Genomic DNA, 21,281 nt, shown 5'->3' with positions numbered 1-21,281 from the left:
AGATAGTAAGTTGCTCAAGTTCACTCAGCCAGGAAGATGCAGATTAAGGATTGCAAGCAGGAAAATAGAAAGACAAGGCACCTTGTAGGTATCAGCAAATGATGGCTGTTTGAGATAATCATAGGTATTTTTGTCCCTGGGATCTTGCTGTGAGACAGTGTAGATAACAAAACAAAACAGGGAGATGGAAAGCACCAGGGAGTAAATTTTCCTGCGTCAGTGGATGGACCAGCTCAGAAGCTTCTTGAGGTCATGCTGAATTTATTTCCTTTGTGTATCTTCAGCCTGGAACTGAGTTTAATAACTTTACTGGAACTCAGCAGACATTTGCTAAAGTGAATCCCATCCCAAGTGCAGAGAGTCCTACTGACGGCCAGACTGGGCTGGGTTTCCCGCGGGGCCGTTAGGTGATGCCCAGCCCACCAGCTCTGTGGACCTGGCACTCAGCTCTTACATATCTATGTGTATAAATATCCTTGTATCTCCCTGTTGCCTTTTTTTTTCTTAAAATGATGGAAAAGGACCCGCCCACTTCTGTACCTCTCTAGTGAGCTTGGCAACTTCCAGTGAGAGGCAAACCAGAGACTGTGTCCAAAATTGTAGCATCTTGGTGTATTGAACTCAGATGCTAATGCCTGTGTCTCCATCCTTGGACGAGACCACTCTACAAGCAGAGACTATGTTTCAGTCCACTTGGCATTGGCCCTACTGAGCAGACTGCCTTCAAGAAGGCTGTACTCAGGCTGTAGAATGATATTGGCCAGGGGAAGCAATCGGTGGAGCCTATTTTTCCTAACCGTGTAGCCCATGATCTCGCAGAGCTTGACACATAAGGGAAATACAATTGTTACTTGTGCCACCCGTGGGTAAATGAGGAAGAGGCATGGAACGTGTTAATATTTCCAAGGGTGACCTCAGTGGCAGAATTCTCAAAAGCTCCCTCCAGAGCAAACTCTATGGGTCCCCAAAGAAGGGTAATATCTATACTCTCAGTCCCTGCCCTATTTCAATCTTCTGTCTGCACACCCGGATGACAGACATCCCAAAGAAAACACGGAGTTAATGCAAGAAGGGGAAATTACGAGCCAGAGAGGCTAGAAGAACCACAGATGAGCTGAAGGGAAGTTTTCACCAGAAGTCTTGTGTATCAACACAATAGAATATTCCCATGCCTCATCATTTCTTCTAGAAGCTTCCATTTCCCCAACATCGATTCATGTCCTCTTGTTATAAAATTCTCAGAGCATCCCATTTCCATGTTGCATGCTATTGTCTACTTGAGATGACTTTGTATACATGTGTCTGTTTATTTTCATTTATTCACTCAGTAAATGAGTGAGGGCCAACTAGATTTCGAGGTTTTGTGCGAGATACCCTGCTGGCTATGATGGAAGGGTCTGGTTATTTATTGTCTGTTGCTCTGAGTAGAAGGCAGAGTCCATAGGATCAGGGATCATAACTATGCCTCAGTCATCACTTAGCATTCCCACCAGCGCCTCCTACCTGGCAGGTCCTCAATTAATATTTTGCTGAAGGAATATATGAGTGAGCTTTCCAGGCTGGACGCTGGGGCTGCAGAAGTGATTCAGGAATGGCCTCTGCCTTGCCCTAAAGGGGCTCACGCTCTATGAAGTAGCACTTCTACCTAAACCACGGCACGCAGGACTGCAGAAACGTACCCAGTGTCACTATAGAGATATGCCATCACTATGTAACCGCTGGCGTTGGCAAACACTTCCCCTCCGCGCTAATGAGCCCCTGGGAGTCAGGGATCATGTCAAACTCATCTCTGAATTCCCTACAGCACCTTCCACGGGGCACTGCCCCAGTAGGCACCTTGTGAGGGCTGGTGAATTTGACATTTGAATGGAGTCTTCCAGTCCACTCCAAGTCAGAACCCCCAGGGCTGAATGTAACAATGTTGACCAAAGATAGCAACAAGATAATAGAGTTAGAGTGGCGTTGCCATGTATTGGTTCTTACTCTGTACCAGGCACAAGCTAAACACTGTTCAGACATGTCATTTTATCCTGACAGTGTGCTGAGGGACTACATTCTCATGTCCTCATTTTATAGGATCTGACACTTGCCCGGGTTAAGGCATGTCTGCCAGGGCTACGCAGCGGGGCAGTGGCAGACTCAGGATCCCGAACCTTGTCGGATTATTTTCAGAGTGTGTGATCTGAACCAGGGAAACACATTGACCCTCCACACACATGCAGACAGATACTTACCCCAGGGGGTGATCTACTGTTACCCAGTTGCCTTTACAAGCAGGACCAATCCAATTCTCAATATTTGCAAGGGTTTCAACACTTGTCCCATATCTTCATCTCTATATGGTATCTGGGTGGTGCTTTTTAAATGCCTTTATTTTCACAATTATTTGGCATTTGCTATAAAACTCTCAGCTCCCTGCTGAAATGTTCATGATCTAATTGTGCACTGAATTTTTTTTTTCATTCCTAATAAAGCTACAAAGCTGGGGAGAATCCGCCTGGAATTTACATGCAGCAAAGAATTGTCATCAAACAGGTAATACTGTGCTTCTGTCGGTGATAGTTGTGCTGGAATCTATTAGCACTTAATTAAATGACATCGATAGAAATGCCCCCCACTCTGCAATATACACATCAAAAAAAGAAAAAAAGACAGAAAGAAGGAAGGAATACCAAAATCATGGAAGTATTTGTGGCAGGTGCCTTCTGTTTCCATAAGGTTATGTTTGGATATCGTTTTTCAAACCTACGATCTGCAAATCCAGAAAAATTGGAGGCCCCTGGACTCTCCCAATGGCTTTTGTTGTTGTTGTTCTTATATCTGAAGTTATGAAGTTACTTGATTAAGATTTTAGTTTATGCTATAAATTGAATTAGGGCACAAATATATACAGTTCATTTTGTCTTTTAGCGCTCCCTCATTCTTACTTTCTCCTGTGATAAAGAAAACCATTAGCTCCTGTCAGAACCGCAAGGAAGGAGATCATTTTTATTGAAATAAGAAGGAAATGATAGTGTCAGGCACTGAGTCCGAGAGATAAAATATTACATCTAATAAACATGCTACATATGGGATTCGACAAGGGGTCCTTGAGTTACGGGACAACAGAAGCTTCAGAAAAACAATAACATTAATATTGAAAAATAATGGCTAGCACTTCCATCTTGGAGAAACGTGCATTTTAATGAACAGGAGGGAAATTCAGGGATCTCTGAGAAAGCATCTTAATGATATCTAGCATATGGAAAGATTGTTGTAAGTGAACCAATGGGATGTCAAGCATGGATGTCCCAGATAATTGTGAATCCAGGAAAAAAACAACAGCAACACACAGGAGACTTTGCTGGGAGGCAGGTGATATTTAAAACACTGCCGAGTAGCAAATTGAGGCATAGACAGGGGAGGGCAGGTTAGGATGGGTACGAATATTCAAAGGAACAGATCCATAGTGGCTGTCTGGTGGGCATGGGGTAAGCTGTCTGGGTCTGCACTCAGAGGCACAGGACCATGCCTATGAGTGATGTCTGCTTTAGGAATGGCCTGTAAGGCGGAGCGTGGAGGGTCACTGCCACCGTCATGGGCCCAAATCAGTTCCCAACTCTCCCAGGGGAACATTCAGCAATGTCTGGAGGCGTAGGGCATTGAGGGTGTGGTGGGGGGGCTACTGGCCTCCAGGGGCCAGGGCTGCTGCTGCACATCCTTGCAGGGTCTGGCAGAATTATGTGACCCCAAATATCAATAGTGCCATGGTTGACAAAAATCTACACGTTCCATTTCCCAACCCAAACGGTCCCATGTACTTATAACCAACCCCCATCCAGTGTGCTTGTGAGCATACTTTCCCTAGACAGCCTCCTATCCTTCATACCCAGCTTCTGGGGTAGGATGGCATGGTCCACTAGAGACCAGCTTTGGTTTCCTCCTAGGATCCAGCTCTCCACTTGGCTCACCAAGACTTTTTAAAAAAAGAAATCCAGGATTATTCTTCACGATGTCACACACTGCAGCAGTCAATGAACAATGGCAACAGTGACCACTAATTGAGTCCCTCTGTGTGTCAGGCTCAGAGGTCCACATTCCCCCCCACCCCAGATTATCTTCGATTAAGCAGACAGACCTGCAATGAGGGTGTCATCCTCCCCAAATCATAGTGGAGACACTCACAGGAAGGTGTAGAGCTCGTAAACCACATAGCAGGGATTCAGTATAATTCTGTCTGACCCCAAAGCTTGATCTGTTTTGAGTTAAGTCAGAACTTCTCAGCCTTGGTAGTAACAGTAGATAGACATGTGTAGTACTTTGCTGGGAGTAGTGGTGCTTTTTTATGCATTCTAAGATGTTCTCTGGCTCTTACCCATCAGATGCCACTAACTCCCCTGCCCCGTCATGACAACTAAAAATATCTCCAACCAGAAATGTCTTTTGACATTGCCAAGTATCGCCTGGGGGTTACAATTGCCTCCAGTGTGTTTAGGATTTCAGCGCTGGAACAGTATAGACACTCTAGGGAGAGTAAATGGTTAACTGGTCACTATAAAATTAGTCAGCATTACAAAGAAAAAAAAATCATCGCAGCCTTCCTCATTCCCTGCCGTTCAAAATGCATCTGCTTTATCTGTAACATGCATGGACTTGAGGCTTTTTGCCATTGATTACTTGTTTCCAAGAAAACATTGGGAAAATCTCACATGTGTCAGAGTCAGGCCTTTGTCCTGACTTGGCCTGCGTTACAATTTCTTGCCTGTCTTCCGGGCATAACTGCCTGATGCATTTGAATACGGAAACCACAGCAAAACAACACCGTTTCCCGAGCGGCGGCTACAGGATCAGTTCTGTGCTTCCCCTGATTTGTCAACGATCTTGACATGTGGATAGCCTCATCCATGTTTTGCTGGAGTGAAGTCTGGCCAGAAGTTAAGGAACTGGCTCCTGGTCGTACGCCCTGCAAAGGGGAAGAGGACTTCAAAGCACGCGGTTGCTTTGCCTACACTGTTCTACCTCCAATCTCCTGATGCCCACGATGTGCGCCTGATTCTCTCTGATTAAAGAATAGAACTGGTTGAAACTAAGTGATGGATGAATAAAGATTTTTTATCCTTTTTTCTCCACTTTTAGATATGTTTGAACATTTCTGTAAAAAAATTTTTTTTTGAAAATTCTCCTTTCCACCTCCTTATGGAAAATAAAAAGCATGCATCCCATGCTAGATTTGAATCCCAGTGCCTTGGTACTGTTTCCCTCTTGCCTGACATTTATTTTGAAACCAACTGATTAGTTTTCTTTCCTTCTTCCTCCCTCCCTCCCTCTCTTCCTTCCTTTCTTTCTTTCTTTCTTTCTTTCTTTCTTTCTTTCTTTCTTCTTTCTTTCTTTCTTTCTTTCTTTCTTTCTTTCTTTCTTTCTTTCTCTTTCTTTCTTTCTTTCTTTCTTTCTTTCTTTCTCTTTCTTTCTTTCTTCCTTTTTCTTTCTTTCTTTCTTTCTTTCTTTCTTTCTTTCTTTCTTTCTTTCTTTTTCTTTCTTTTTCTTTCTTCCTTCCTTTCTTTCTTTCTTTTTTCTTTCTTTCTTTCTTTCTTTCTTTCTTTCTCTTTCTTTCTTTCTTCCTTTTTTTCTTTCTTTCTTTCTTTCTTTCTTTCTTTCTTTCTTTCTTTCTCTTTCTTTCTTCTTTCTTTTTCTTTCTTTCTTCCTTCCTTTCTTTCTTTTTTCTTTCTTTCTTTCTTTCTTTCTTTCTTTCTTTCTTTCTTTCTTTCTTCCTTTCTCTTTCCTCTCTCCCCCCCTCCCTCTACCCTTTCTTGCCCTCCCTCCCTCCCTTCCTGTCCTTTTTTCTTTTTCTTTTCTGAAGAAGTTTAAGTCTTGGAGGAAAGCTTGATGCTTAGATGACTCAATGAGCCATAAACCTCTTGAAAGTGAAAGTCATCTCCAGCCTTGGCCTTCCTGGCCTTTGTCTTTTGTCTCCCCTTGTCCAGGTGCAGCTGTTTGCCACCTGCTGCCCAGGATTCTGCCTTCCTAACTCTTGATGCCTGAGTTGTCTGCTGTGCTGGAGTGCAGACAACAACGTAACCAAGAAAAGATTTCAAAGGAGGCTCACAGACATGTTGTCTCACACTCTTCTCATCTGCTCATTATTTAAAATGAGAAAAAGAGACAAATGGTGTGGAGGAGTGCAGGACAGGCAGACATTGGCCCCTGAATATTTTACAATGGCACAGAGAAGAGGTAAGGGAATGAGTACTGGGACCTCCTCGGGTAACTGGACCCAGGAAATTGCCCATTTGCCCCCATCGAAATGAAAGCAGGTGGCTGGGTTTGGGATATTATATGCAAGTTCTGCTATTAATCACGTAAACACAGTCTGCATCACCACTAGGGGCTAAAACTAGACATTTTGACTATAAACAGCATCTTTCTCACCTGACAGCTACTGGGAAGATTAAAAAGCATTGTTTGTTTTAAGCTGCCTTGAAAGACAGCTGCCCTTCTTCATCTGTTTGCACCGCTCAGACCTTGCCCTGCCCTGTAAGCAAAGGTTCACCTCCTCTAGGACGCCTTGAGCCACGATCCTATTGGGAAGAAGTATAGCGCTCAATCACTCTGTCCCGTCCGGTTCTCTGCCCGATTCCAAATGTGGTCTTGTCCTCAGTGAATCCGAGGTTCTCTGGGGAAGGACATTATCTTAGTCCATTAGAGCTGCTACAACAGAGAACCACAGACTGGGTGGCTTAGAAGCAACAGAAATGGATTTCTCACGGTGCCAGAAGCTGGGACATTAGGGATCAGGGGACCAGCATGGCTGGGTACTGTGAGGCCCGCTTCTGGTTACAGACTGGTAACTTTTCTCTATCCTCACATGGTGGAAAGAGGGCCAGGGAGCTCTCCTCAGTCTCTTGCATAAGGACACTAATCCCACTCATGAGAGCTCTACCCTCACGACCTGATCACCTCCCAAAGGGCCCACCAACAAATGCCAACACACCGGGGATTAGGTTGTCAGCATATGATAGTTTGGGGGTGGGGCACAGACATTTAGTTTATCACACACATATTCTGGGGCAGCTTTCCAAATCATCTTTTCTATATAGTATTTCAAACCTATCCCTTGCTCCTGTTGTGGATCCGATGACGTGTTACACACTGTGGGAAGAGAAAGAAATCCTGCCATTATGACAACCACTAGCCATGATTGCAGTGAGGACTCAAAAGCTTAGGGACCCACAGTGGGAGGGGCAGCGGGGGAGGCTGCAGGAAGCTTGAGAAGGTAGAGCACGGTGCTGTCAACAGTCAGAGGCAGGGGTAGAAGAAGAAATGATCTTTTGGAGGAAAGCTGAGTGGGGTCTTTAGGTGAGAATGAGTTATCGGAGGGGTGGGGATGGAGGAGAAAGAGCATGTAGGTGGAGGAGAGATGGGGAATGGTGGAATGAGAAGCAGGTCATGGTCCAGGACTTGCAGTGAGTTTCAAACAGTAAATGGGGAGAGAAGGAGAGGGGCAGTTGGAACAGGAGCTGGAAGATGCTCAGACACTTCCCCAAGCCCAGACCCCAGAGGGCTATAGGAAGCCACTGAACAGACAGACTCAGAGGGGTAGGTCTATATTGGGTGTGGTCTTTATTTTTGACAATTTTATTAAAGTCTAATGGACATGCAAACTTGATAAATTTGGGCATCCTTCAGGAAGCCATCACCACAACCAACATACCCACACTGTAACTCCCCAAAGCGGTCTCTCCCTCCCATATCCCCCTGGGCGCCACTTCCCGGTGAGAACGGATGTACTTTCCATCACCAGACCAGTTTACTCTTCTGTACTTGTCTTCTTCCACTCGCCATATTTATTTCAAGATTCATCCACAGTGTTGAATGGATCAGTAGTTCATCTCTTTGCATTTCTGAGTAGGAATCCATTTCTGTGGACGTACCATGGTGTTTGTGTATTCTCTGACTGATAGACATTGGAGTTGTTTCCAGGTTTTAACCATGACAAATAGAACTGCTAAAAACACTGTTCAAGTCTCTCTATCTACATATGCTTTTTCTTCTCTTGGGTAAGTGTAAGTCTGAGTCCTAGGATAGGTATATATTTCACCTTTAAGGAAACTGCCCAACTATTTTCCAAAATGGCTGCACTGTTGAATAGTCCATTGGGAGCTGTTGAATAGTCCAACTGGGAGGTCCAGTTGCTCTGCATTTTCTTCAATACTTGGTATGATCAGTCTTATAAACCTTAGCCACCTTGGAGTGTAGAAGATTCTCTCTCGCTGTTTTTAATATTTTTTTCTCTTTATAACTGATTTTAAGCAATGTGCTTATGATGGACCTTGGTGTGGTTTTTGTCATATTCCTTGTGCTTGGGGTTTGTTGAGCCTTTTGGATCCATAGATTTATAGTTTTATCAGATTTGAAATTATTTGACCACTATTTCTTCAAATATTTTTCTGGACCGTTATGGTAAGCAGCCCCTGACGGCCCCCAATAATCACCATCTCCTGATATTACGTTCTTGCGTGGTCTCTTTCCGTGCTCTGCCAGAGACAGCTACAGTATGGCAGACGTGATGGTTTGTCATTTCCAAAATTAATTTATAAAATTCCCTGTGAATTCTGTTTTGCTTTTTCTTTCTCTGCTGGAAGAAGCGAGCGGCCACGTGGTGAGGACACTCCAGCACCCCGAAGGGGAGGCCTGTGTGTGAGGAACTGAGGCTGCCAACAACCGCATGAGTGAGCTTTCAGCAAATCCTGCCTCAAGGGAAGCTGCAGATGCCCTGGGCTCAAACACAGCCTCCTAAGAGACCCGGGGCCTGAAGCTTCCAGTTAAGGTGTGCCTGGATTCTTGACTCTCAGAAACTCTATGAGATAATAAACGCTATTTCAAGCGAAGTTTTGGAGCTGCTGCTTAACAACTATAGAATACTAATACGGTGCCTCTCCCTTTCCTCCCGCTCCTTGCACACATGTTAGGCTGCCACCCTGCAGCTCGTTGATGCCCCCCTCACCCCCACTCTTGTTTCTCTGTGTTTTATTTTGGAAACTATCAATTACTTTGATTTCAAGTTTAGTAATATTTCCTTCTGCGATATCTAATCTTTTGCTAATCCCATTCACTGTATTTGTTAGTTTAGACAGTGTGGTTTCCATATCATCTTTGTGAAACTTAGATCACTTTATTGAGGTATGATTGACAAATGAAAAGCTGTACCTACATATGTAATCTAGACACGTTGATGAGTTTGGAGATAAGTAAGCACCTGTGAAGCTAGCACCATGATCTGTGCCATAAACCTATCCATCAGCTCCAAGAACTTCCTCTCGTCCTATTTATTATTTATTATCGTTTGTGATAAGAACCCTTAACATAAGATCTACCCTCCTAGCATAGTTCTACGTGTGCAATATGGTAGGTATCATTATCTGTAGGCACGTGCTGTGCTGGAGATCTAGGACTTGCTCATCTGGCATAACAGAAACGTGTGCCACGAGTCAAAGGGCTCAAAGACACTGTGGCTTTCATCTCCAAAAGTCGGATTTGGTCTTTTATATTTCTATGTCTCTACTTAACTTTTTGAACAGAAGAAATACAGTTATAATTGTTTTTAATATCCTTGTCTACCAATCTGTTATATATAATTATATATATATTATATAATTCTGTACATATAATGTATGTATATATAATTTCCAGGTCAATTTTGATTAATTTTTCTCCTCATTATCATTTACATTTTCATGTGTTTTTGTTTTTGTTTATTTGTTTGTTTTTTGCGTGCCTGGTCATTTTTTATTGTGTGCCAGACATTGTGAATTTAGCGCTATAAGGTGTTGAATATTTTTATAACTGAATAACTCTTTTTGGACTTTATTCTAGGATCTGGCTATATGACTTGAAAACAATATGGGTCTTTGCATCTTCTTTAAATGTTATTAGGTGGGTCCAGAGCAGTATTTAGTCCACAGCTACTTGACCCACTGGGGTAAAACTGTTCTGAATATTCTATCTGACACCCTGAATTATGAGCTTTCCACTCTGGCTGGTGGGAACAAGAGCTATTTCCGGTAAGCTCCAAAGACGGTTTCTCTCCAATCCTTTCCAGTGGCTTTCTCCAGCCTTGGGTACAATGACGAGCACTCTGCTCAAGGCTAGAGGGACATCCTTCTCAGAATTTGTCTCTCTGCCATTCTCCCCTTTCCTGTTTCTGTGCCCTGCAAACTCTGGACATCATGGCCCCCTGGCCACCTAGCTTCATTGCTTCAACTGAGGAAGACTACCAGGCTCTGCCACTGTGTCCCCATTTTCTGAGAATCTAAGTGGTAAGCTGGGGAAATTGTGGGGTTTGCTTCATTTGCTGACCATATTTCAGGGATGCCTGCTTTTTTTTGCCCTTTGTCAATGTACTTAAAACTCTTGTCTCCTGTACTTTATCTGTTTTTTCTTCTTTTTTTCTCCAGCTGTTTCAGGTAAGAGAATAAAGGCGACCCCTATTACACATTGTTGGAAACTGAAGTGTCTCCATGTTTTTGAAAGATCTCTGACTTCTGCATGTAGCAGGGACTAGGATGGTTAGGCTGGAGGCCGCACATCCTTTTGGAGATCACTGTAATGTCTTCACGAGGATGCAAGGGTTTGCATTAGGCTGGGAAAGTCAGAATGGGGAGGAGCGGGGAGATGTGGGAATATAAGGAAGTTAGAATGCCTTCTGTGATCGGAGGAAAACAGTGAGTGAGGAGTAAAGAGTGATTCCCGGTTTTCTGACCTGATCGGCCTGGTGAGTCATCTCCAGCTTATGTAGGATTCTTAAGGAACTCCTCTGACTCCTTTTTGGGACAAGCCAAGTACTTTAGTCTCCTTGATCTGATTCCTGATTACGCCATAGCGCATGGTAGGAAAATGTTGAAGAAAAATTCATTGGAACGTGGAAAAGACATAATAAAGTCCTAAAAGGAATATGAAAATAAGTGAATATTATCAAAAATGGAGAAAAAATGCACTGTAACAATAGAGCTAATCAGCACAGTCCCCTCCAAGAATTGAACAAGAATCTTTCTGTTTCTAGATAACCACTTCATCTCAACCATTGTTGGGAATTTTTTTTATTACATAATTCATGTTCCTCTGCTATTATTTCTTCCAGAGGCTTAATCTTATTTAAATTAAAAAATCACACACCTTATTAATTAAAACACCAGTTGAGAGCAATTGATAATACATGCAAGGGAAAGCAAACATCTTTTCTATAAATATTTCTCCTCTTGATTCTTTAGGTGCTTATTATTTAAGCTTTGGGAAACCACTTTATGCTCTAATCCAAACTGTAATTAATAGTCACCCCTTATATGTGCACAACAGTTCATCGTATAGGAAGCGCCGCTCTTACCCATTATTTAATTTCATCGTTTTCACCATCTTCTGAGGTGGGAAGGGCAAGGATTAATCATCCCCCACATTCCAGAGGAGGAAACTGAGCCTGCGAGAAATGAGAGGCTCTGCTCACTGCCACACGACTGGCAGCTATCAGCATCGGGCTCCAAATTCGGTGGTTGTGCCATTCCATCATTCCTTATGCTTTCCTCACAACCGAAGAAGAAAGAAATTTCTTTTTTTCCAAGTGGGATGTCGTTCTTGACATGATCGTGAGCTGTTGAAGCAGGTGAGCAGAATCTCTAACAACAGGAGAGTTTAGGGAAGGAAAACACTGCTTCTTTCGAAGTCTGTGAATGACAGCTTGATGGCTCTATCAATACAACTTCAAAACCAAAGAGAGGAGAGTCAAACCGTCTTGTCTTACCAGTTATTTGGTGTCATGCAAGGCAAATAAGAAAGAATACATCTCAGTCATTCTTGAAGTGAGTTAATTTTTGGCCTAGAAGCCAGTCAATCTAGTTGTGAGTCTATAAAACAAGGGACTTACACTTGAAATCGCCGGGCAATGTCTTTCTCTTGCTTTTAATATGTATCGTTGATGGACTGTCTGCGGCATGTTCCCAGACAGTCTCTGCCATCAGCCTGTCCGGATGGAGATTTTGGGTTCAGACTCAGGCCCAGAGCGAGCTCTAGTTCTGCTCACAAGGCTTCTCCTTTCATGCCACAGAGAACGCTCCCTCCTCTGGACCACCCGACGCAAGTCCTCAAGACAGTGAGGGCCTAGAGTCCATCTGAGCTTCCCCCAAGCAGGTGCTCATGGGGCCGGCATGTGCTTTGTTCCTCATCAGGAAAGCTGTGTAGTACAGTGCCCAGACTGTGGATTTGGAATCTGATGAACTTGGAGTCAAATCCTGAAATCAGTAGTTGCCAGCTGGATGACTTTGGGCATGCTATTTAACCTCTCCGAGCCTCAGTCACTTTATCATTAAAATGAGTTCAATAATCATTAAATGGGATGTTGTGTGTACAATTCAAACCCCAGGGCCTCCTGGGATGCTGTCGCAGTAGTGTCACATTCAGGCAAATTTCAGCAGCTAAAAGGTAGCTGAAAGTTCTTCACGTCTTATTTCTCCTCTTAAGGAAATGTCAAAGGAAGAGGAACAATACATAACCAATACACATCAGATATCTAAAAATTCCACTTCTCCCACCAACATCACATTGTCCATCCCCAGCAGCTAATGCTCAACATTTCCACTCTTCTGCTTCCAACGCCAAACATCGCCCATACCGCGTGCCTGTTTCTCTTCTCCATCCACTCTCTCAGCTCTTTGTCACATGATCATTTGTGGCTTTTTCCATATTCTCTCTTCTTGCCTAATTCCCAAATTCTAATTCTTTATAGCAGAGAAGAGCCCTTGATGTCACCTCTCATGCGGGGACTATTCTCCTTTAGAAGTCAGGGGAGTGGGTAAGATCATCATTAATCATTCATCAATAATCGAGGTCAATGAATATACTAATGTTTGTGTATACCCAGTGTAATAAACATCTGGTACAGTGCCTAGCACATAGGCGAATCTCAATATTGTACATGTCATGGTTTTAACACAGCCTCAGACAGACTTGCCATGACTACCTCAGCGTGCATATGCCCCATCCCCCCACATGGACAACAGGCGTCTGGGAATCTAGGACTATGTTTAGAAGCTTATTAAATTCTTAGAACTGAGAACCTTTCTCTGATGAGTGCAGGTAGTCCATAGACAGGTCATTCATTCAAAAGAATGCAGTGTTCCTACCGCATTTCAAGAAAATATTGGGTTAGATTCTCAGGATTATATAAAGAAGACACATTCACATTCAGCCCATCTACTTTCAGGGTTGTTACAGGCTAATGAAAAGGATCCATGTAAAAAAAGAAAAAAAAAAAACATCAAAACCTTGAAGCATAGTTTTTAATAGACTGTGGGCAGACTTTTACCAGATGACTTCTACCAGATGGGTGTGGCCTTCCTCAGCTGACATGAGAACTGACTGCTAATGGCTCACAGCTTCATGCTTCTCCAGGAAATGGTCATGGCCAATGTACCTGTCTTGCTCCGTGATGCCTAGGGTGTTAGACCTCCCCTCACCTGGTAATCAGGACATGGCCTATAACAAATGAGTAGGTGATACAGGGCATAAAAACCTAGCGCCTAACTTCACAGTGGGACAACTCATGCCCCAGAACTCCCCATGGAGTCAGGCTGAGGCTGGACTTCAGCTGAAACCACATCTTCCTAACAAGGAACTACCTTGTTGACCCCCTTCCTTTATAGATTTTATCTGGGAGCTCTCCTTCGAAAGATTACCTGCAAAAGAATCTCCCATCAGGCTTTGCAGTTCAGAAACATGACACAGTGTTATAATACAGCTCAATCCATGGTGGGCAGGAGGAGAGAGGATTACCCCTTAAGACATCTAGGAAAACTTCACTTAGCGGGGCTACTTGCATTTTATTCTGAAGGACACATTGGAGTAAGGATGGCAGGCGAGGGCTGATAGGTGTAGAGTACCTACCAAGACCACGTTCCTCATAGCTGCTCAAAATTCGTTTACACCCCTTCTTTCTCAATGAAAGCAAGTAAACTATAGCAACAAAGCCATCAGAATGCAAAAGAGCATGGCGTTCTTAGAGAATGCTGAAAAGTTTCATTGCCTGGAGTGCAAGGGGCCTGGTGGGGACTTGAAGGAGAGTCGGGTCCCTAAGGGATCTATGCGCAGTGCTTTTTCTTGTGTACATGGAGAGCCAGAAGAGGTATTAAATCAGGAGGATGATATCAGATCTGTGCTTGAAAGGATGCTTCTGGCGGCGGTGGGAGGATGGATTGGACAGTCACTGAAATAGTCAAGACAAAAGAAGCTTAAGAGATACAGATGATCACTTAGCAGGATCGAGGTTGGGAGTTGGGGATATATTCAAAGGATTTCTAAAAGAATAACTCTTCAGCTTGAAGTGACCAATAGAGAGGGAGCAAGGAGCCACTATGACAGTGAATGACAATATTCTGGCATGCGGCATTGATATAATATGAAACCTGAATGAGGATTATTCCATTAACTCTTTTGGTAAAAAGACAATTCTAATGAATGGCGCCACCCAAGTAAAACATATATTATCCTCTTATTTGAAACCTCCGTGTAACTTAAGACATCACTGTTGTATTTAAAAGAATGCATTATTGGGAGCTCCAGCAGAAGGTCAACATTCATTAGCAACCCTACAATAATAGCCAACAAGTGTGAAGAGAGAGCCTGCGATTGAGGAAAACAATTTCAGCTAGAAAATAGACTCTCATTTCTAGCTCTCGCAAGGTTATTACGGCAACCAGAAAATGAAAACACTTTTATTTTTCAAATTTATGAAAAAGCCCTCACCACCACCACCCCCGACAGTCCAGCCAGGAAAACACCTTCAGCTGATGTCACCTTCTCTTCTCTGAACTTAAAGACAAACAGCTAGCAAGCAACAAAGAGGATCGGGGGTGGGGTGGATGCCGATGGTATCTTCGTAAAATGCAAATAGAAAAAGAAGCTGTTAGAGAAGATTGATTTTTTAAGATGGAAATTGAATTAGACATACCTTCATGCCATTGCTGTGCGTGAGTGTGTGTGTATGTGTACGTCTGTGCTGGCTGAACTGGGTGTGTGTGTGTGGTCTGAAATGTGTGTGTGTGTGTGTGTGTGTGTGTGTGTGTTTATCTGACACCTCATATTCAGATACATTGTACTTTGTTTTGTTTTGAACAGTTACTATGCTTTCAAGCACTTTTGTTTCCTTTGCCTTTGTAAGAACCCTGTTGGATGGGGATTAGAAAGCCATTTTAAAGACGAGAAAAGTGAGCCTCAGAAATATTAGGTAATCGCTGAACTAACAACGGAGCAAACAGTGGTGGGGCTGGGTCCGGGTGGAAGACAGGCTTGGGAAAATCCGGTGCCTTGTGAAGGCTCACATGCCTAGCCAGTGACACAGCCAGGAACCAAACTCACCCCTCTCCATTGCGGCCCGATCTCCTCTCCCACACACACGGATGGAGGGAGACTAGGAGATGGTGCAGTGTCCCCAAACTTGTCTGCACTTTGGGATTACCTGGGGCGTTTCCCAAACACGGATGCCTGTATCCCACCCGCAGACATGGTAAATTAATTGGTCTGGGGTACTGCGTTAGTTTTGGAAATTTTCCAAGCTTCCCTAGGTGATGCTCAGATGCAGATAAGCTTAGACACCGCTGATCTAGCAGTAAAGAGTCAGTCTCTGAAGCCATACAGACCTGTGTTCAAATCCCAGGCTCTAGCTTACTAGAATCTTTGGGCAATCCTTGTGTGAACCTTGGACAAGATACTTCACTGCTTCATGCCTCAGTTTCCCCGCAGTACCTACTCTATAGAATTGTTATAGAGATTAAATGAGTTAATAGATGCAAGGCACTTAGAATGAGACCCTGGTTTCAATGTCTGGGTATCCAGGAGGAACAACCTGCCAAAAAAGACCTCCATTCAGAGGAGGCCATCAAGACCACCACCAGAACTTGAGTCTGGGAAGAATTCCATGGGATCTGGAGCCACCAGAGCTGGAAGGGGCTTTAGACAGCATGCTTCGTCCCAACCCTGCCATGTGCAGGTTTTATTATAACAACAAGGAGGTCCAGAGAGGTTAAGTGATTTGCTCAACACCACACAGCACTATTGGGAGTAGGACTTAGGATTCTTGGCTTGTTTTCTGGAGTAATCCTACTTTAAAGGTAGCTTCTTTTGGGGGGGCTACAAGGTGGGGCTCAGGAGGGTGGCAGTTGTTGATTTGAAGGGGAAGGTCACAGGCTCTGGAGCGCTCCCTTTTGACCTGCCGTGACCCCAATTCACACACTCTTGAGGGACAAAGCTCAATTGACCAGCCAGGTTGGCACTTGTCGCTGCTTCTCCGCTTGTCTCTTTGACATGCCCTGGCTGGCGGAGAGAAATTTGCTTTAAAGAGTCTCTGAATGGGAATCATCCCAAAAGGGTTTGATTTGCCTTTCAGCATTTTAAAGGGAGACATTTTCACTTGTGTACAAAGCAATCAGCTTAGCCCCTCTGTCTATGAGGAGTCTGCTGGCTTTGTGCACTCACAAACTCTAATCACAGTGACGGTACTTGACTCATTCTTTCTACGTTTGCATTTTCAAAGGTCGCTTAACTGGAACACATCTTTTCAAACAAAATCCTTGGGAAAATGTTGGCTTTTGTGTGGGTATGAGGTAGTGGGAGAAAAGTGCTTTTTAGAATTAAGTAGACACGGGTTGCATGCTGACGTGTAACACGGGATTGACTCTGTGCCTCTGCCCCTCAATTTTCTTATCTTTAAAATGGGCATTATGCCTGCCTTGGTATGAAGCTATGAGATCCAATCTGGTAATGCGTGTATCTGATAATCTGTACCAAGGTCCGTGCCTGGCAGACAACTAGGAAATAGGTTCTTCTCTGCTCTGATAATTCATGTGGACGGAGTGAAGCCAGGTAATCAGATGCATCAGGAAAAACGTCCATAGCTCAGTTTTGTGGGAAGCACCACCCGGCTGTGAAAGCTATGTCAGGCTGCATGCCTGCCCTCAGGGGGCTTAGGGTTGAGTTGGAGTCAGGAAATTAGCAGAATACGAGCTATTGTAAGGTAGATCAGGTAATTACTCAGGTGAGACAGGGTGTTGGAGATCGCCACGTATGTTGTAATGCAATTTACAAGCTAGTAATTTTTAAGATGTTTCAGGTCTTTGGGCAAGTTTTCTTTTTTGTTCAATAAAGAAAAAAATGACATATGAAAACAAAAACCAAAAAAAATATTTGAATTTGTTACCAAGGTTTTGGACTTAGATTTCATTTAAAATCTTCATTGCCTGATCTTTTTTTTTTTTAATGGGGAAATTATTTATTTATTTATTTATTTATTTATTTATTTATTTATTCTTGAAAGGATGACTTTTATTTATTTATTTTTTTATTATGATCATATTTTTTTATTATATTGCCTGATCTCTTTAAAAGCAGGAAGATATGGTAATCCTGAGATCATAATCCACTGGCTTTTACTTTTTTAATTTTTTAAAAATAGGGCACCTGGGTGGCTCCGTCAGTTCAGCGTCTGCCTTCGGCTCAGGTCATGATCTCAAGGTCCTGGGATTGAGTCCTGCATCAGGCTCCCTGCTCAGTGGGGAGTCTGCTTCTCCCTTTCCCTCTGCCCCTCCTCCCTGCTCAGGCTTGCTCTCTCTTTCTCTCTCTCAAATAAATAAAAATCTTTAAAAAAATAAAAAATAGATAAATCTTTAAAACATTTTTAAAGATTTATTTATTTATTTGAGAGAGAGCATGAGTGCATGGGGGGTGGGCCAGAGGGAGAGAATCTCAAAGATTCCGCACTGAGCAGCTGAACACGGAGGCTGATGTGGGGGTTGATCTCCTGGCCCTGGATCATGACCTGAGCCAAAACCACGAGTCAGACACTTAACCAAATGAGCCACCCAGGCACCCCTCCACTGGCTTTTAATCTCAGATATGCCCTTTGGATGGAGCATTCTGCCTATATTTTTCCACAGTCCTCACCACTCCCTGCTGTCTTGCCCACTCCGATGACCCTTCTACTCAAATGCACACTGCCATTCTACTCACAGCAGAGTTAAGGGGAAAGTGGAATATGCCATGCACTAGCAGAGTATTTCAGAAAAAGTAGGAGAGAACATATGGTATAAAAGGTAAGACTATTCTTACATGAATGATATACATGCTGACAAAGATGTATGTGTTGCAAGTTTATTATGAAATAAAATACTGCAAGAGCTGCAACAAATATAAGGGAAAATCGCATAAAGATAAACACAACTGGAAAATGACGGGAAAGTCCAGCTCGGTCTAACTTCTTGATTGACACTAGCCCCCAGCCCCTGGGCCTCTCACATGTATCTCGATAGAGAAGCATAAGCATGGACTGGAATGTCTACCTTGCCATGCTTTAGCTGCATGACGTCAATCTTTCTGAGATTCACTTTGCTTTTGCAACATGAGGACGCCAAATTCACTGCCCCCTCCTAGGATTTGAGGGAAAGACTAAGTGAATCCCATGCAGAGAAGTGCCTGTGGGAGCGGCCCATGGCTATGACCAATGCCCGTGCACAGGATGGGAACTGAAAGAGTAAGAGAGGAATCGTGAGGGCCAGGGTAGTTGGGAGACATCACTAAGGAAGCAGGACCATACTGGCCCCATGCAGAGCAAGAGCGAGGTGGAAGCAGGTGGCACAGCGCACAGCGTTGGAGATGGGGGGTGGCGGCGTGTTGCACCTCGAGCCTGATCCTGCTGGGGCTGAGGGTCCACGGTAAGCAGGGATGGAACAGAGGTGTAGGGGGTACCCAGCAGCCCAGCGACCTGGCTGTAGGGCCCTTCAGCTTCTTACCCCTGCGCGTACAGAGTCCAAGCCACCATTATTTGTTGATCTCTGTGTGCCGGGCATTGGGCTTGGTCCCGAGTTTATGCTGTCTGAAGTCAGACAACTGCTCTGTCATTTAGAAACTGTGTTACTCTGGGCACGTCACTTAACATGCCTCTACTGCATGTTCCGCTTCAGAAAAAGCGGAGATTGTCACAGCGGCTGCCTGATTGCATTGTATGGAGGGAGGATTGCTGTGCATGAATGAGGGCATTCCAAAAATGTTCTAGAAGCAGAGAGAGGACTTCGTGCATGTGAGCAACAGCTTTGCGTAAGGGCTGGATTCCCACCTCAAACAGCTCCTCGTCTCATGGGAAGGTGGTCAGGGACATTGATCCTCGCAAGTGAGTAGAGCGTGTGCGGAGACTGGAGAGTGGATCTGGCGGGCCTGGCTCAGCCTAAGTGACTCGGGGCTGAACAGAGACAGTGGTCTGGAAGCAGGGCTGTTGATGGGGAAAGGCCAGAGAAGACAGATAGCAGGGACAGATGAAGGCAGCCGGACATGCCTGGTGAACCTCAGGGAGGCAGGTGGACGGAGCAGGGGCAGGAAAAAATGCTGAAGTTGCTGAGCAGAAGGTAAAGTGAGAGGGAACTTGAATGCCACATTGAAGAGTTCTTCTTTTCTCCTACAGGGGCTCCTGTGGGGGCTCCTGTGGGGGCCTTTGTGTGACTTAAAAATAGAGGATGGCACAATTTGGCTTGAGTAGAGATTTTAAGCATCCACACTGTCAGGTGTTCAGCAAAAAGGAGGGGGCAAAGCAGTCAGCTTGAAATCAAGGTTCCCGTGAGAGGCACCTGGCCGGTCCCCTCATCCCCATTCTGGGTTGTTTAGATCTATCTAGGATCTTTGACACATTTAACACCGAACATATTGCAAAATATTGCATTTCAGCGTTCTCCGAGTTTTGTAAAGAGATAATAGCTATTGTTTCAAGTGAAGAAGGATTAAGGGGCTTAGGTTATTTTCCTCATTAGGAAATGAGAAAGCCAAGACCCAGAGAAGTTATGTTCCATGTGAAAGGTCACTAAAAGCCAAGGTTTGAAGCTCTCAGCTCTGCTCCTTTGGTCTCTGCAGGGTGCCTTCCCAAGGGGACATCCTTGGTGTGATTTCCGCATACTCTGTGTGTTCAACTTTGAATGGACAGAAGAATAAATCCTGCCAATTTGGGAAGGGATGCTGTGAGGGTGAAGAGCCACGGTGTGACAGAGAAAGTGAATGGACACACCAGCATCTCCAATATGGTGGCCACCAGCCATGTGGGACTCGTTAAGCTTAAGCTTGAATTAGTTAAGTTAACTTAACCACCAATCTGGTGGCCAGATTGGGCAGGGCAGGTAGAGAACACTTCCATCATCCCAGAAGGTTCCATCGGACAGCGCTCCAGGAAGACCGTGAAACACCATACCTTGCTAATATTATACAGGAAAGGGATTTTTTTTCATTGCTTTTCTTCTTACACACTGACCTTGATGTCCCAGAAGTTTTCTCCCATTGCTTCCCAAACATGCTAAATTTCAGTTTTGCCATAAATTTCTCGCATATTCTGGCTGTTCTCTGCAACAGGTGCATCACAAGGGCTCTACAATTAATTCTGGGACTCACCCACATTCAAGATCAAACCAATGCAGACTTTTGTCGCTTTTGTCGCTCATGGAGGGCCTTGAATGGAAATAAACTTTGGTGTTGTGACCTCCACTGGGGATAGGGATGTTGAAAAACAGGCTTACTCTGGGACGTCCATGGGGATACTGTCAACCCCACATGGAGCCTTCTCTTCATGGGGGCATCCTGGAGAAATTTACCTTAGGCTTGAGCTCTCCTGAGGGACTTGTCTTGTGTTGTGCATCTCTGGATACTACAGGTCTTATAACCATGTTTCCTTCTTTGCCTTACCTTCTGGGAAGCTCAGAACTAAATTTCCAACCTCGCTTTAACCATTGTAAAGGACCATTTGTTAGGCATTGTTATGAACTATTTCCCCCTGTATTTATTTTACTAATCTCTCAGTCTTCTCTCACTGTGATTTTATTTTTTATTTTATTTTTTTAATATTTTGTTTATTTATTTGGGAGAGAGAGAACACGAGCAGGGGGAAGGGCAGAGGGAGGGGGAGAAGCAGACTCCCCGCTGAGCAGGGAGCCCGACGCAGGGCTCGATCCCAGGACCCCGAGATCATGACCTGAGCTGAAGGCAGACGCTTCACCGGCTGAGCTCCCCAGGTGCCCCTCACTGTGTTTTTATTTCACTCTTTGTCATGTCTTCCTTCTGGCATATCTTGAGTTTTGTTGTTGTGGTTGCTTTATTTTACTTTTTAAAAATTTTTTATTAGGTTCAGTTAGCGAGCGTATAATCCATCATAAGTTTTCATTGTAGTGTTAACGATTCATTAGTTGTGTATGACGCCCAGTGCTCATCCCCACATTTAAATGCCTCCCTCAACACCTCTG

This window comes from Ursus americanus, chromosome 26 (genome assembly GCF_024610735.1).
Source record: "Ursus americanus isolate L20-20 chromosome 26, mUrsAme1.1.p, whole genome shotgun sequence".
In the NCBI taxonomy this organism is placed as follows: domain Eukaryota; kingdom Metazoa; phylum Chordata; class Mammalia; order Carnivora; family Ursidae; genus Ursus; species Ursus americanus.
Note: the sequence above shows the minus strand (reverse complement) of the source record.